At 43.1% G+C, this 13474-nt stretch overlaps 1 non-coding gene across 1 annotated transcript; it reads right to left on the bottom strand.

Annotated features, from left to right (window-relative positions):
• Window positions 1-10601: 10601 nt before the first annotated feature.
• Window positions 10602-10676, bottom strand: Trnat-ugu (transfer RNA threonine (anticodon UGU)). Its single transcript has one exon. It is a non-coding gene; the product is annotated as a tRNA-Thr (tRNA).
• Window positions 10677-13474: the final 2798 nt, after the last annotated feature.

The raw sequence follows: 13474 nt of genomic DNA on the forward strand, positions 1-13474 counted from the left end.
GTGGCTCGCCTTCACGCATTACTTTTTATACATTTTGTGACTAAAGCCCTTCTGGCCTGTTAATTATTTTATATGTGACATGTAAGTACTGCTATTGTCTTTTATTGTTAGTCAGTACTTACACTTTTTATATAAAAATGTCTTTTCCTATAAATTTGTAATTATGTTATAGACCATTTTAATTGTTTTAATTCTGATGAAGACGCTCCTAGAAGTGTTGAAACCTGGTTAATAAGACTAAAAATAATAGTGACCGAGGGCTCATTTGTTTCAATTTTAATTTAAAAACTGTCACTGAACCAAGCAGCCATGTTTAAAACTTTGATATCTTCGAAGGTTAAATTTCTGTTAGCCATACTCTGTTTTATTTTTTGGGTCCATCTAAGTAGCAGAATTTTTCTGCACCCTCTGTTTGCCGGTTTATATTCAAATATGTTTTTGGGCGTTCTTTCTGTCCCATTCTCATTAAGTTTCCAAACCAAAAAAGTTGATCGTGTTCTATTACATCCATTAAATCTTCGATCTTCTTGCGGTTCTTCTCAGTAATCGTCCAGCAGTCAGAACAAAAGATGGTATTTGGCTAAGTAATGCCTTTATGTATGTTAAATTTTCACTTATTCCGATTTTTGTGGACCTCAAAACGGAGGTCAGTTTTGATATTGCTCTCTTTCCTGTGCAAGTCGTCTTCACATGTTGCATCTTTATAAAGTATACTTCTTAGAAATATTCCGTAGGTACTAAGCGAATAAAATTTTTTAAATGCTTTGATAATCGCTCATATGAAGTATAATCTTACATTAGAGGTTTAACACAGTAACTCAAGTAATAAACATATGTGTTTTCTATGTGGGCAACCGCAGCTTAATCTATTCATAGATCTTATGAAAAATTTTTTGGTAAAATATTCTGAATATTGTAGAGTCTGTTTGTAGCGGCTAATCCTCATTTACTGTGGGATCAAGGTACAATCGGTTCCACATCTTCAGGATAATTTGGGTGGATTACATTAAGCGAATAAGATCTCCCAACGTTCTATAACGCACGTATCGTGCGATTATCAAATGCAGTTGATGTTGCCAGATCCATTGATTATTATAGACTGTTGATTGATCTTTCAACGTCCATTGCATTTGATGTTGCCAGGATTGTGCTCTGTAGAACGTTGGGAGATCATACTGCCTTAATGGCTTAATGTAATCCAGCAAAATTAGGCGATTTATCATCGCAAAACTGGTTGCACTTTGATATCATAATATATGAGGATTAGTAGCTATAAGTGGACTCTACAGCTTTATTAGATTTTGCTACATTTTTTTTTAGAAGATGTTAAGGTTAGGCTCAGATCTAACTTTGATACTTGACTTATTGTGTTAAGCCTCTGCTGTAAGATTATTCTTTTTAAAGAGTGGATTTTCACAGCATTTTTTTATTTGTAAATTCGGTTTGTAATTATATGAAGCCCGCCCGGTTAGCCGATCGGTCTAACGCACGGCTTTCCGGAGCGGGAAGAAGCGCCTGGTCCCCGGCACGAATCCGCCCGGCGGACTTGGGTCGAGGTCCGGTGAGCCGGCCAGTCTGTGGATAGTTTTTAGGCGGTTTTCCATCTGTCTCGGTGAATGCGGGCTGGTTCCCCTTATTCCGCCTCAGCTACAGTATGTCGACGATTGCTGCGCAAACAAGTTATCCACGTACGCGTACACCATCATTACTCTACCACACTAACATAGGGGTTACACTCATCTGGTGTGAGACGTTTCCTGGGGGGGTCCACCGGGGGCCGAACCGCACAATAACCCTGTGTTCAGTGTGGGGCAGCGGAGGGGTGTAGTGGACTGCGGTAGTCGTCGTGGGGTTGTGGACCACTGCGGCTGCGGCGGGGACGGAGCCTCTCCGTCGTTTCTAGGTCCCCGGTTGACATATAACAATATACAAATAAATGAAATTTTGAAAATAAATTTTTTGTTTTCCTTGGAAGTAGTCAGGCAAACCGTAACTAGGATGGGGTGACCATTATAGCCGTTTAGTAATACAGACTTGGGTTGTCTGCGGTTTTCAGTTGTTCCTAACAGCTCTTTTAAGCCCAACCACCGCGATGACTGTGAATGGCTTATTGCCTCAGTAAGACCTCGGCAGTGACGCTCCCTCCCTCCATCGACGTTCGCTTGCGGTCCCCCACCGTACGGCAGTTTGAGATTTGATTTGAAATTCCACCTGCTCGGCAGTCAGCGCAACCCTCGGCGATAAAGAAGTGGGCACGGTTAGCGACCAACCCTTGCAGCCGGAGGACACGCGACGGCGTCATTCATCCGGGGAGTGAGGAGGCGCACTCAATAGAGAGACAGCCGGCGAGCGGCGAACCCCTTCCCGCGCCTGCCCGCCACGTGGCCTACCCACAGGCGTCCGGAGCCGTTTTCACTCTGTGCTGCCGCCTCGCGACCCGCTATTGTCGCGTCCCGAGCGATGTGTGGTCGCGATAGAGCTGCCGCCGCCTTTCAAACAGTGCTACATAGTCTTCCGAGACGGCCGTATAAAAGGGTTCGACGGCTTCCCTCTAGAGCTCGAATGGGCAGAGATTTATCGTTACAATAGCAATTTCCGTTTCTGACACAATAGGCGCTTTTTATGTGTTTTGTGTGTCTGTATAAACAGTTATCTTTTTAAATCCTCTGATGATGCTTGATTTTACTAGGCAAAGCGTCTATTGGGTAATTGAAGCGATCAGATCTTCAGTTTAAAATATTCTCACAAGGCACAGAAATGCAATAAATGGTTGATCGTGTACAGCAGCTAGTTACAGATCAGTTTTACATTACTTCATTCAAAAAGTACCCATACTGGTTTCGAATTTATACAATTCATCATCAGACGGCTTCATGCTTTTGTCAGACACATTTTCTACATCTACATCTACGTGATCACAATAAAGTTCAGTGAACCACCTTCAAGCTGTGTCTCTACCGTTCAACTCTCGAAGGGCGCATGTGAAAAACGAGCATTTAAATTTTTCTGTGCGAGCCCCGATTTCACTTATTTAAACAAACCACATAGTTGCTAATATAGTAATTCGTATATTCATACTGTTAAACTCACAATCTCCTTTCGTTGGTGCGTCATGAAACCTGCTGTCACGTAAAATCAGTCACCTCCACTCATTCCCAAAATTCTCAAAATGACGAAACTTTTTCCTCTTCGCCCCCTTCTTCCAGACGATCCGTTTAGTTGTATGCATTTTTACATATCACACCACAGAACAGCTCTTGCATACATATCTGCTCCTGTTTCATGTGATTCGACGAAGTAACATTGTTATTTACATCCAGTGTTTGCCTGTAGTACTTGTTCCAGTTTTTCGTCGCTTCATCTTCGTTCGACTGAAATACTTTCCTTTTGTTAATGTAATAATTCTACTTCCACGAAACATAAGCTGTTAGAAAGTGCAATGATGAACAGGCAGCCTTTCATAAGGAAAGGAATTTCTCCTACGATGGCTCCAATAAAAACGTTAAAGAGGTAATTAGAGGAATAAAATAGCTTTCTATATAATTAACGAAGTTAAAAGTTCTGCAGTTGTTAGCACGTTCATTAATCCCAAGACCTCAGTAATACTACCGCTTTAAAGTTACCATCTGTGCGATAGTCTGAACCTCTGTCGTTTCCCTTTAGTACCCTTCCGCTCTTATTTTGACAAATTATTTATTTGTTCCTCCTTCGCTGTTGGTTTTGAATCAATAATGAGTATAACCGACATTTACCGAAATATTCGGCCAGCTTCACAGCAAATTAATAGGGGCTGATATTCGACTGAAATGCTTGACGTTACTATTTTGGATACTGATAGGTCTGCACGTGATTTCTGATTGACTCTACACACCACAGCAGAGTTTTCTCGTACGTTTTCAAATTGTCCCATCTTTTCTACACTATACACAAACCAGTAACAATGAATATAGTCGCGGCAGTCTTCATTTTGATCACCGGTTCTGATGGCACATGACTTGATCTTCAAAGAGATCGGTTATGTATTCTACCCGTTCAAGTTTTGTTTCAGTCACTGCACGTCAGTCGAGGCGCAGTTCATTTAACAAATGCAGGGCGGATTCGTTTCCCCGTCCATAGGCCTATACAAAGTAGATGAATTCCATGTTTATAATGACAAAATGCAAAATGATGTTTACATATAGGCACAACGCGATTAACATGTTTGATCACGCGGAGCAGTGGCAGAGGGTCATTAGGAATGAGAATAATAAGCATAACAATCAGAGAACTGTGCAGTAACATTCACCTGATTGCAGCAGTATTCCATTCAGGTTGTCTGGTATGCTGAATGCCTCGAAAACATATTAATAGCCAAACAAAGCTTGAGAAATCTGTCCAGTGAAAGTCAGCTTAGTTTAAAAGTCTTCTACAAAAGGGAAAGGAATAAAAGAACGGTAACTAATGCCGTACATTCCTCCCTCACATTCATTTTTCGGTATGGAACTGAAATGGGACCACGGATAAATACTAAATCATGGATGAGTGTAGAGCGATATCGCAAAAAAAAAAAAAAAAAAAAAAAAAAAGCTGTAGAAGTAGTAATTCAGCGCTTCTGAAGAATGTTGACTACACAGTCGGCAGACTGAGAGGTACAAGCAAGAATTGGTGAGATCAGAAATTACGGAAAACACCAGAACAAGTATAGCTCTCTGGAATATTTAACTTAGCGTTGGAAACAGCACTAAAGAAGAAAAACTGAAATCGCAGACATGTTATATATATTACCGTGGATGTGGTAGATATAAAGAGCTCTGAGTATTAACACAAAACAGGAAGAAAGAGAACTAGGTCACAACGGTAGAAAACTACTTTGTGTCAAAACGTCTACGAAGATAGACGCAGAAAACTGAAAATATTTTTATATCAGGGAATATTTGTTACATAAAGAATAAAAGGAATAAACTACTCATTCGTCATACTTGACGACTCAGTTAAATGCTTCTAGAGTAACTTTCTCAATAGTTCCAGAGGCATCGCATCGTAAATGTAAACTTGTTCAGTTTTTCAAAGCCCGCTTTATTCGCTCGAGCCATTTCCATCGGATCAGGCGCGTCGTGGTCTTCTCTTTGGGATCAATTGTCTGAATTACGGCTATTTGAAGTTTTTTATGTTTTGTTTATCACAAATATTGAACAAAATACTTGTATAGTTTTACTCACGCAACTTCATTAAGTAAGTTGTACAGGCATCTATTAACGATCTTATGTACTGAGCTGGGCCAATAATTTCCCGGAGCGCGGGTCGACATTCGATTTACTCGTTCCCTGGCCACGTAGCTTACAACACGTAAGATATTCCCAAATTAAAGGCGACACAGATTTTTCACATTCCTAACTTCGTCGGGCCCTGCTAGAGGATGATTTTAAATACATTTTCACGTTATAAAGTTTAGACAGAGAGAACTTCAGTGAAGAAACTAATAACAAAGGTACGCTTTCTGAATAGTTAGACAGATATGCCACTGTGTCGTCGAAACGATTTGTTAGAGAGGATCAGCAGCCATATAAGATTTTTCAGAGAAGGTGCTGTTTTCGACAGAAAAGCGTCATGGTTCGATGATCGTAATGAATTGCAGAAATATGTGTGACGAAATTTCCCCCTAGTGTAATGTATGGCTGCTCCAATTAAATGTGCAAAAATGCAAGATACTGTCTGTAAGAAAGAGAAAGAACCCGGAGGTAACTTATTACAAGATTAGTAGTGAACATCTTCAGCACGTCACATCACTTAAGAACTTACGGGTAATGCTAAGAAGCGATATGAAGTGGGATGATCACACATGATGATTGTTACGGTACGTGAATGAAATACGATTTGTTGAAAGAGTTCTGGAAAAAGAATGGTTCATCTGTAAGGACCCACAATTCTCCAATTGGTGAACGAAGGTGTCACGTTGTTAAAATGTAAGTCTACTTAGCTAGCCCCTATTTCGATTGCACATCAGGTTGGATACTTCCTGCATGTCCTGAATGTGGTGTAGTGAAACGCCGAAAGTGGTCGCATAAATGAAATAAGATTTGAAATGTAAATGTTTGAAGGTGTTTTCGATTTGACATTTTATAAGATACGTAGAGTCGACGGGAAGTGTAAGTTGTTCCCTATGACGTGATCTATCACCCCCAGACGTTTCGTGCATATGCTCTGAAATACCCTGTATATGTTGCGTGGGAATTGAGATAAGAAAGATTAAAAGCATATAGAAATCCAGTTTTACTTCACTAAGTAAGCGAAGGAAACGAGACGGAACACCACTTACATTGCTTCAAAGTTCCCTCCGACTCGCGCTTTACAGTGGTTTGTGGAGTTAACAGTGTGCGCTGAATACACTAAGGCGACAAAAGTCAAGGGATAGCGCTTTGCACATATACACATGGAGATAGTACGACGTACACAAGGTAAAAAAGGAGAGCATATTGGCAGAGATGTCACTTGCAGTCAAGCGATATATGTGGAAAGGTTTCCCAAATTATTACGAACGCACGACGTAAATTAACAGACTTTGAACGCGGAATTATAGCTGAATCTAAACGCGTTACAGAATTCCATATTCAGAGATCCACAGTGTCGAGAGTGTGCCGAGAATGCCAAATTACAGCCATTACCTCCCACTACGGACAACAAACTGGTCGGCGGCCTTCCCGTAACGACCAAGAGCAGCAGTGTTGTCAGTGCTAACAGGCAAGCAACATTGCATGAAATAACTGCAGAAATCAGTGTGGGATGTACGACGAACTTATCCGCTAGGACAGTGCTGCGAATTTTGGCGTTAATGGGTTATGGCAGCAGACGATCGACGCGAGTGCCTTTGCTAACGGGACGACATCGTCTGCAGTGCGTCTCCTGGGCTCGTGACCATATCTGTTGGATCCTAGACGACTGGGAAACCGTGGCCTGGTCAAATGGTTCAAATGGCTGTGAGCACTATGGGACTTAACATCTGAGGTCATCAGTCCCCTAGAACTTAGAACTACTTAAACCTAACTAACCTAAGGACATCACACACATCCATGCCGAGGCAGGATTCGAACCTGCGACCGTAGCAGTCGCGCGGTTCCAGACTGAAGCGCCTAGAACCGCTCGGCCACACTGGCCGGCGTGGCCTGGTTAGATGGGTCCCGATTTCAGTTAGTAAGAGCTGATGACAGGGTTCGAGTATGGCGTAGACCCCATGAACCCGTGGACCCAAGTTGTCAACAAGGCACTGTGCAAGCTGGGCTCCACAATCGTGTGTGCTGTGTTTACTTGGAAAGGACTGTGTCCTTTCGTCTGGTGAAACAGAGCTGATCATTGACTGGAAATGGTTACGTTCGGCTACTCGGAGACCACTTGCAATCCAAACAACGATCTCATTCTTACTGGGCAATAGTTGTGCGATTGGAGCGAATGGTTTGGCTACCCTCATCGCCCGATATGAATCCCACCAGAGAATTTATGGGACTTAATCGAGAAGTCAGTTCCTGCACAAAATCCTACACCGGCAACACTTTCGCAGTTCCGGGCGGCTATAAAGGCTGCATGGGTCAATATTTCTGCAGGGGACTTCCAACGACTTGTTGAGTCTATGCCACGTCGAGTTGCTGCACTACGCCTGGAAAAAGGAAGTCCCAGACGAGATTAGGAGATGTCCCATGACTTCACCTCGGAATGTATCGCCGCTGCATGTATTCAGACCCCTCACTGCTCGCAGTACGCATCACCAGTTTTCACGAGCCTGCCCGACTGCGGTGACACTACTGTCACGTAGTTTCCTGGGAGGGATTGTCCGCCGCAGCAAGCACGCGGTGGCGGGGGCGGCGACTGCCCGCGCCTGCGTCTGGGGCAGCAGACGCCTCGGCTGGCTCGCCTCAAATTGGCGGCCTTTTTCCGCGCTGGGTGCGGTCCGGTCCGGGCCGCTGCGCTTTCCATGTCAAAGGCGCTGCCGGCCGCCTGTCATGTTTAATGCATCGCCCGCCGCCAATAAGTATTCATGCTGCCCGCGGCCGGGACCGCGCCGGTAGCCACAGCCACAGGCAGGTGGAGGCGGAGGCTGCCGCACGCCAATTCGCGCTGCGTCCCCGTCCCGGTTCACGTTCACGTCCACGTTCACGATCCTGTTGCCGGGCGGCAGCAGACGCAGACCCTCTCTGTCAGCCGCTCGGCGACCGGTCGACACACAGTGTCCGGTCTGGCGCGCGCGTGCTCGCGGTGAAAGACTACCTGCTGTCCGGTGCTCGTCGGGCTAAAACCCTTACGAGGTAGGATTTATACATAAGACAGAGGACACCTAGCCAACAGCGGAGCGTTTCGCCACGGTTCGCTTGATGAGCCTCATTCATCACCACCACCACCACCACCACCACAACCACCACCACCACCACCACCACCACCACCATTTAAGACTAAGTATGACTTTCAGCGTTCAGTCTGGAGCATAGTCCTCCTTATAAAATTCCTCCATGATCCCCTAATCAGTGCTAACATTGGTGCCTCTTCTGATGTTAAGCCAATTACTTCAAAATCGTTCTTTACCGAATCCAGGTACCTTCTCCTTGGTCTACCCCGACTCCTCCTACCCTCTAATGCTGAACCCATGAATCTCTTGGGTAACCTTGCTTCTCCCATTCGTGTAACATGCCCCTACCTGACTGCTACATCTATAGAGTTCATTCCCAGTTTTTCTTTGATTTCCTCATTGTGGACACCCTCCTGCCATTGTTCCCATCTACTAGTACCTGTAATCATCCTAGCTACTTTCAGATCCGTGACCTCAACCTTATTGATAAGGTAACCTGAATCCACCCATCTTTCGCTCCCATACGACAAAGTTGGTCGAAAGATTGAACGGTGCACAGATAACTTAGTCTTGGTACTGACTTCCTTCTTGCCGAAGAGAGTAGATCGTAGCAGAGCGCTCACTGCATTAGCTTTGCTACACCTCGCTTCCAGTTCTTTCACTATGTTGCCATCCTGTGAGAATATGCATCCTAAGTACTTGAAACCGTCCGACTGTTCTAACTTTGTTCCTCCTATTTGGCACTCGATCCGTTTATATCTCTTTCCCACTGACATTACTTTCGTTTTGGAGATGCTAATCTTCATATCACAGTCCTTACATCTCTGATCTAGCTCTGAAATATTACTTTGCAAACTTTCAATCGAATCTTCCATCACAACTAAGTCATCGCATATGCGAGACTGCTTATTTTGTGTTCACATATCTTAATCTCACCCAGCAAGTCCACTGTTTTCAACATATGATCCATAAATAATGTGAACAACAGTGGAGACAGGTTGCAGCCTTGTCTTACCCCAGAAACTACTCAGAACCATGAACTCAATTTACCGTCAACTCTAACTGCTGCCTGATATCTATGTAAAGACCTTTAATTGCTTCCAGAAGTTTGCCTCCTATTCCGCATCTCGTAGAACAGACAATAACTTCCTCCTAGGAACCCGGTCACATGCCTTTTCTAGATCTATAAAGCATAGATACAATTCCTTGTTCCACTCGTAACACTTCTCCATTATTTGCCGTAAGCTAAAGCTCTGGTCCTGACAACCTCTAAAAGGCCTAAACCCACACTGATTTTCATCCAGTTTATCCTCAACTAATACTCGCACTTTCCTTTCAACAATACCTGAGAAGATTTTCCCCACAACGCTGATTAAAGAGATACCGCTGTAGTTGTTACAATCTTTTCTGTTTCCATGCTTGAAGTTTGGTGTGATTACTGCTTTCGTCCAGTCTGATGGAACCTGTCCCGACTCCCACGCCATTTCAGTAATCCTGTGTAGCCATTTACTGGTCTCACTTGGAACGTTTTTTTCATCGTGAACCACTTTGAGTGTGACTAGTGTACGGTCAGATTCGTTCAAATGGCTCTGAGCACTATGGGACTTAACATCTATGGTCATCAGTCCCCTAGAACTTAGAACTACTTAAACCTAACTAACCTAAGGACAGCACACAACACCCAGCCATCACGAGGCAGAGAAAATCCCTGACCCCGCCGTGAATCGAACCCGGGAACCCGGGCGTGGGAAGCGAGAACGCTACCGCACGACCACGAGATGCGGGCGGTACGGTCAGAAATGAGCTGATAATCACACGGAGCGTGCTCCGCAACATGATTTGCGATCGCTGCCCTCTCCAGCGGCAGTTGTCGGCTATATCTGGTGCGCAAACTCAAAAGTTGTTTACTAAATTGGACGCGCGAATAATAAGCTACGTCGCTAGCTGTGTTAGTGATCGTAGAAGAAGAGATCAAAATATTGTGAAGAATTTATACTGTTGTGTACATCATACGCAACAGTAAGGAGAGGTGGTCTACAGAGTGGTATAGTAACTGTCATCATAGAAAATCTGGACAGGAGCAGAAATGATTAGCGAGCACGTTAACAAAGCAAACAGAAGATTTATTTAACTTGTATTTTTCCAAGAGAACGAAGACTCATTTCAAATAATGCAGCAAGAATACGAGTCCAGCTGATACCACAGCAAATAGAATGAAATGATAGTTAAATAAAGACCCTAATCTGTCGACAGGCGTTGATATACATCAATGGGGACAGTTGAAAATGTGTGCCCCGACCGGGACTCGAACCCGGGATCTCCTGCTTACAAGGCAGACGCTCTATCCATCTGAGCCCCCGAGGGCACAGAGGACAGTGCGACTGCAGGTATTAATGCCTTGCACGCTCCCCGTGAGACCCACATTCCCAACTTAATGTCCACACACTACATTCGTAGTGCCCCTGCCCATTATACTCATTACTCGCGGCAGACAATCTTCCCGAGTCCTGTAAGCGTTCGGGCAATGCGTGTGCATCCAGCACGGAAGAAGGAGGTCAATGGCTGGTTAGACTTAACGATATGAAGATGGTCTCTGTTCTTTCGGACATGTCCGAAAGAACATATACCATCTTCATATATACAAATAGAATGAGACTTACTGCAGTAAGCACGAGCAATGGTGTCGTAGCCATGAGACTCGATGTGCAAGTGGGTTGAGAAGCTACCGCTGTCCGTACTGTATCTGCTGCAGGCGTGGCTCAGTGGGCGTGCACTATTGGGTCAGACGGAAACTTGCAATTCCGTTGCCAACTATGATACGCTGGTAGGGTGTTATCGATACATGTTACCACATATACCACCTACATAAATGATTTAGGAGACAATCTGAGAAGTCGTATTAGACTTTTTGCAGATGATACCGTCGGCTACTTTCTCGTAAAGTCCTCAGAAGATCAAAATTAATTGAGAAATGATTTAGACAAGATATCTTTACTGTAACTAAAGTGGCTATTGACTCTGAATAATAATAAGTGTGAACTTCTTCACTTGAATAACAAATAAATCGGTTAAATTTCGGTTATACCGGAAGTCACATAAAGTGAAGGTTGTCGATCCAACGTTGTAAATACCTAGATATTACAATACAGAACAGTTTAAATTAAAACCGTCGCATAGAAAATGTAATGCGACAGGCGAACCGAATACTGCATTTTATTGCCAGAAAACTTAGAAGACGCAACAAATCTACTTAAAAGAGACTGTCTGCTCTACCCTTGTCCGATGTCCTCTGGAGTACAGCTGCACAGTAAAGAAGGGCAGTTAGTTTTGTTTTATCACAAAACGGGATAGCAGTTATTAAAACAAAGGCGTTTTTCGTTAGGGTATGTATTTCCATGAAATTTCAATCATCAATGTCTCCTCCCAATGTGAAAATACTTTGTTGACTCTCGTCGATATAGAAAGAAATGACCGTCGTAATAAAATAGGGATCAAAGCTCGTGCAGTTCATTTTCTCCATTTACTATTAGAGAGTGGAGCGGTAGAGAAATAGTGTGAAGCGCAGAGTAATCGTGTAGATATAGAAACATAATTTTCAGCCTGGTTAGGGTACGTCAGAAACGAGCTTTTACACCACACGGAACGAGCTGTTCAACGTAATTTACAACTATAGTGCGTTCCAGCAGCAGTTTTCGGCTATATCTGGTACGCACGCGGGAAGCTTTGTTTACGAAATTCGATGCGCGTAAAATAGTCTACGATTGCTCTGTTAGCGATCGCGGAAGATTACCGGCGAAAATCACGAAGAAGGCTGTGAACACATAGATGGATTGAACAACGAATTGTTACCTAAATTTAAAAATTATTTTGGCGTTCCTTTGACGTCATTAACTCCAGTCTAACGAATTTTATCAACAACACAGAAAAACACCAGTCTTCGGCGAAGTTTATTGCGGTAATTGCTACTTTTAATATTGTACAAACATGGCTTCTTTTTCCCTGCGTGTATTAAAACGCACATTTGCTCCTTTGTCCTAATGCTAACCATGTTGTCAACAGTATACACTGTACTGAATTTCGAGGGATCAGCCAATGGCATAGACAGCGGTCTTGCATTTGAGACCATGTCCCCTGGCACGTTCACTAGCTCGAAGAAATTCATTCGTGAACGGTGAACGCCCTTTATATATAACATCGAATATTCCAAAACTTTTATTAAACTAGTAAGAAAATCGTAGAATCTTAGAGAAAACGACAAGGGTATTAAAATATATTTGCAGAGAGTATGATGCGAACTGGCATCCTTTCATTTCATAATCCGCTCCTCTATGCACTACAGTAGTTGCCGGTCTTACTATGTCCTGAAGACTTTAACCGACGATATTAAACTTACCCTTATGTATAGCAAATCAAACAAAAAAGAAAATTTTTTTTAGAGTTCTCAATGTCCCAATGCTGTGAAATAGCGTACGTTCATAGCACGTAAGTTCTAATATAAAAGCCACCAAATATGGGCGCCAACTGCAAACGATGTAGTCCAGTTTGGCCTCTCCTAAGTTGGGTTTGTGAAGTAGAAAGCGATCTTTCATCTCATTACCCACATTCCTCACCACGCTACAAAAATCTAACGCGTCTAATGTTGCCTTTACGCTCACGGAAAGTTTATTGTTAAAAATTCAAAGAGCACACTTTCCAAAAATAGTATGACACATATTACTTCCACCCCCACACTCCTCTCGAATTGACAGTGACAAGAAAACCAGAAGAATTTCTTCCCATACGTGTACCACGAATGGCAATTCAGGTGATGAAATGTCAATGTTACCAGAAGTATTCCTATCGATACACCATTCGGTAACGGCAGAGTATAAATGTAGATCTACAGAATTTCTGTGTGAGGCGAAAACTGCCACAGATCCATACACATAAATCAACGTTTGGTGTGAATATTGGGAAGTGTGCAACATTCCAAATTTCGTGAGATTGCTAGTGAAAAAAATCTGTGTCATTACTTTATTTTTTTAATGAAATTTCCTCCATTTGACTGTCAATTGTTCATTTATTTTGCGAATCATGATTTCGGCTTATAGCCATTCTCAGTTGAATGTTGAAATGTTAAAATATATCTGACCTGTCTGTGACATGTCATCGTCGAAAAAACAT

This window comes from Schistocerca nitens, chromosome 7, assembly GCF_023898315.1.
Source record: "Schistocerca nitens isolate TAMUIC-IGC-003100 chromosome 7, iqSchNite1.1, whole genome shotgun sequence".
NCBI classification, from domain to species: domain Eukaryota; kingdom Metazoa; phylum Arthropoda; class Insecta; order Orthoptera; family Acrididae; genus Schistocerca; species Schistocerca nitens.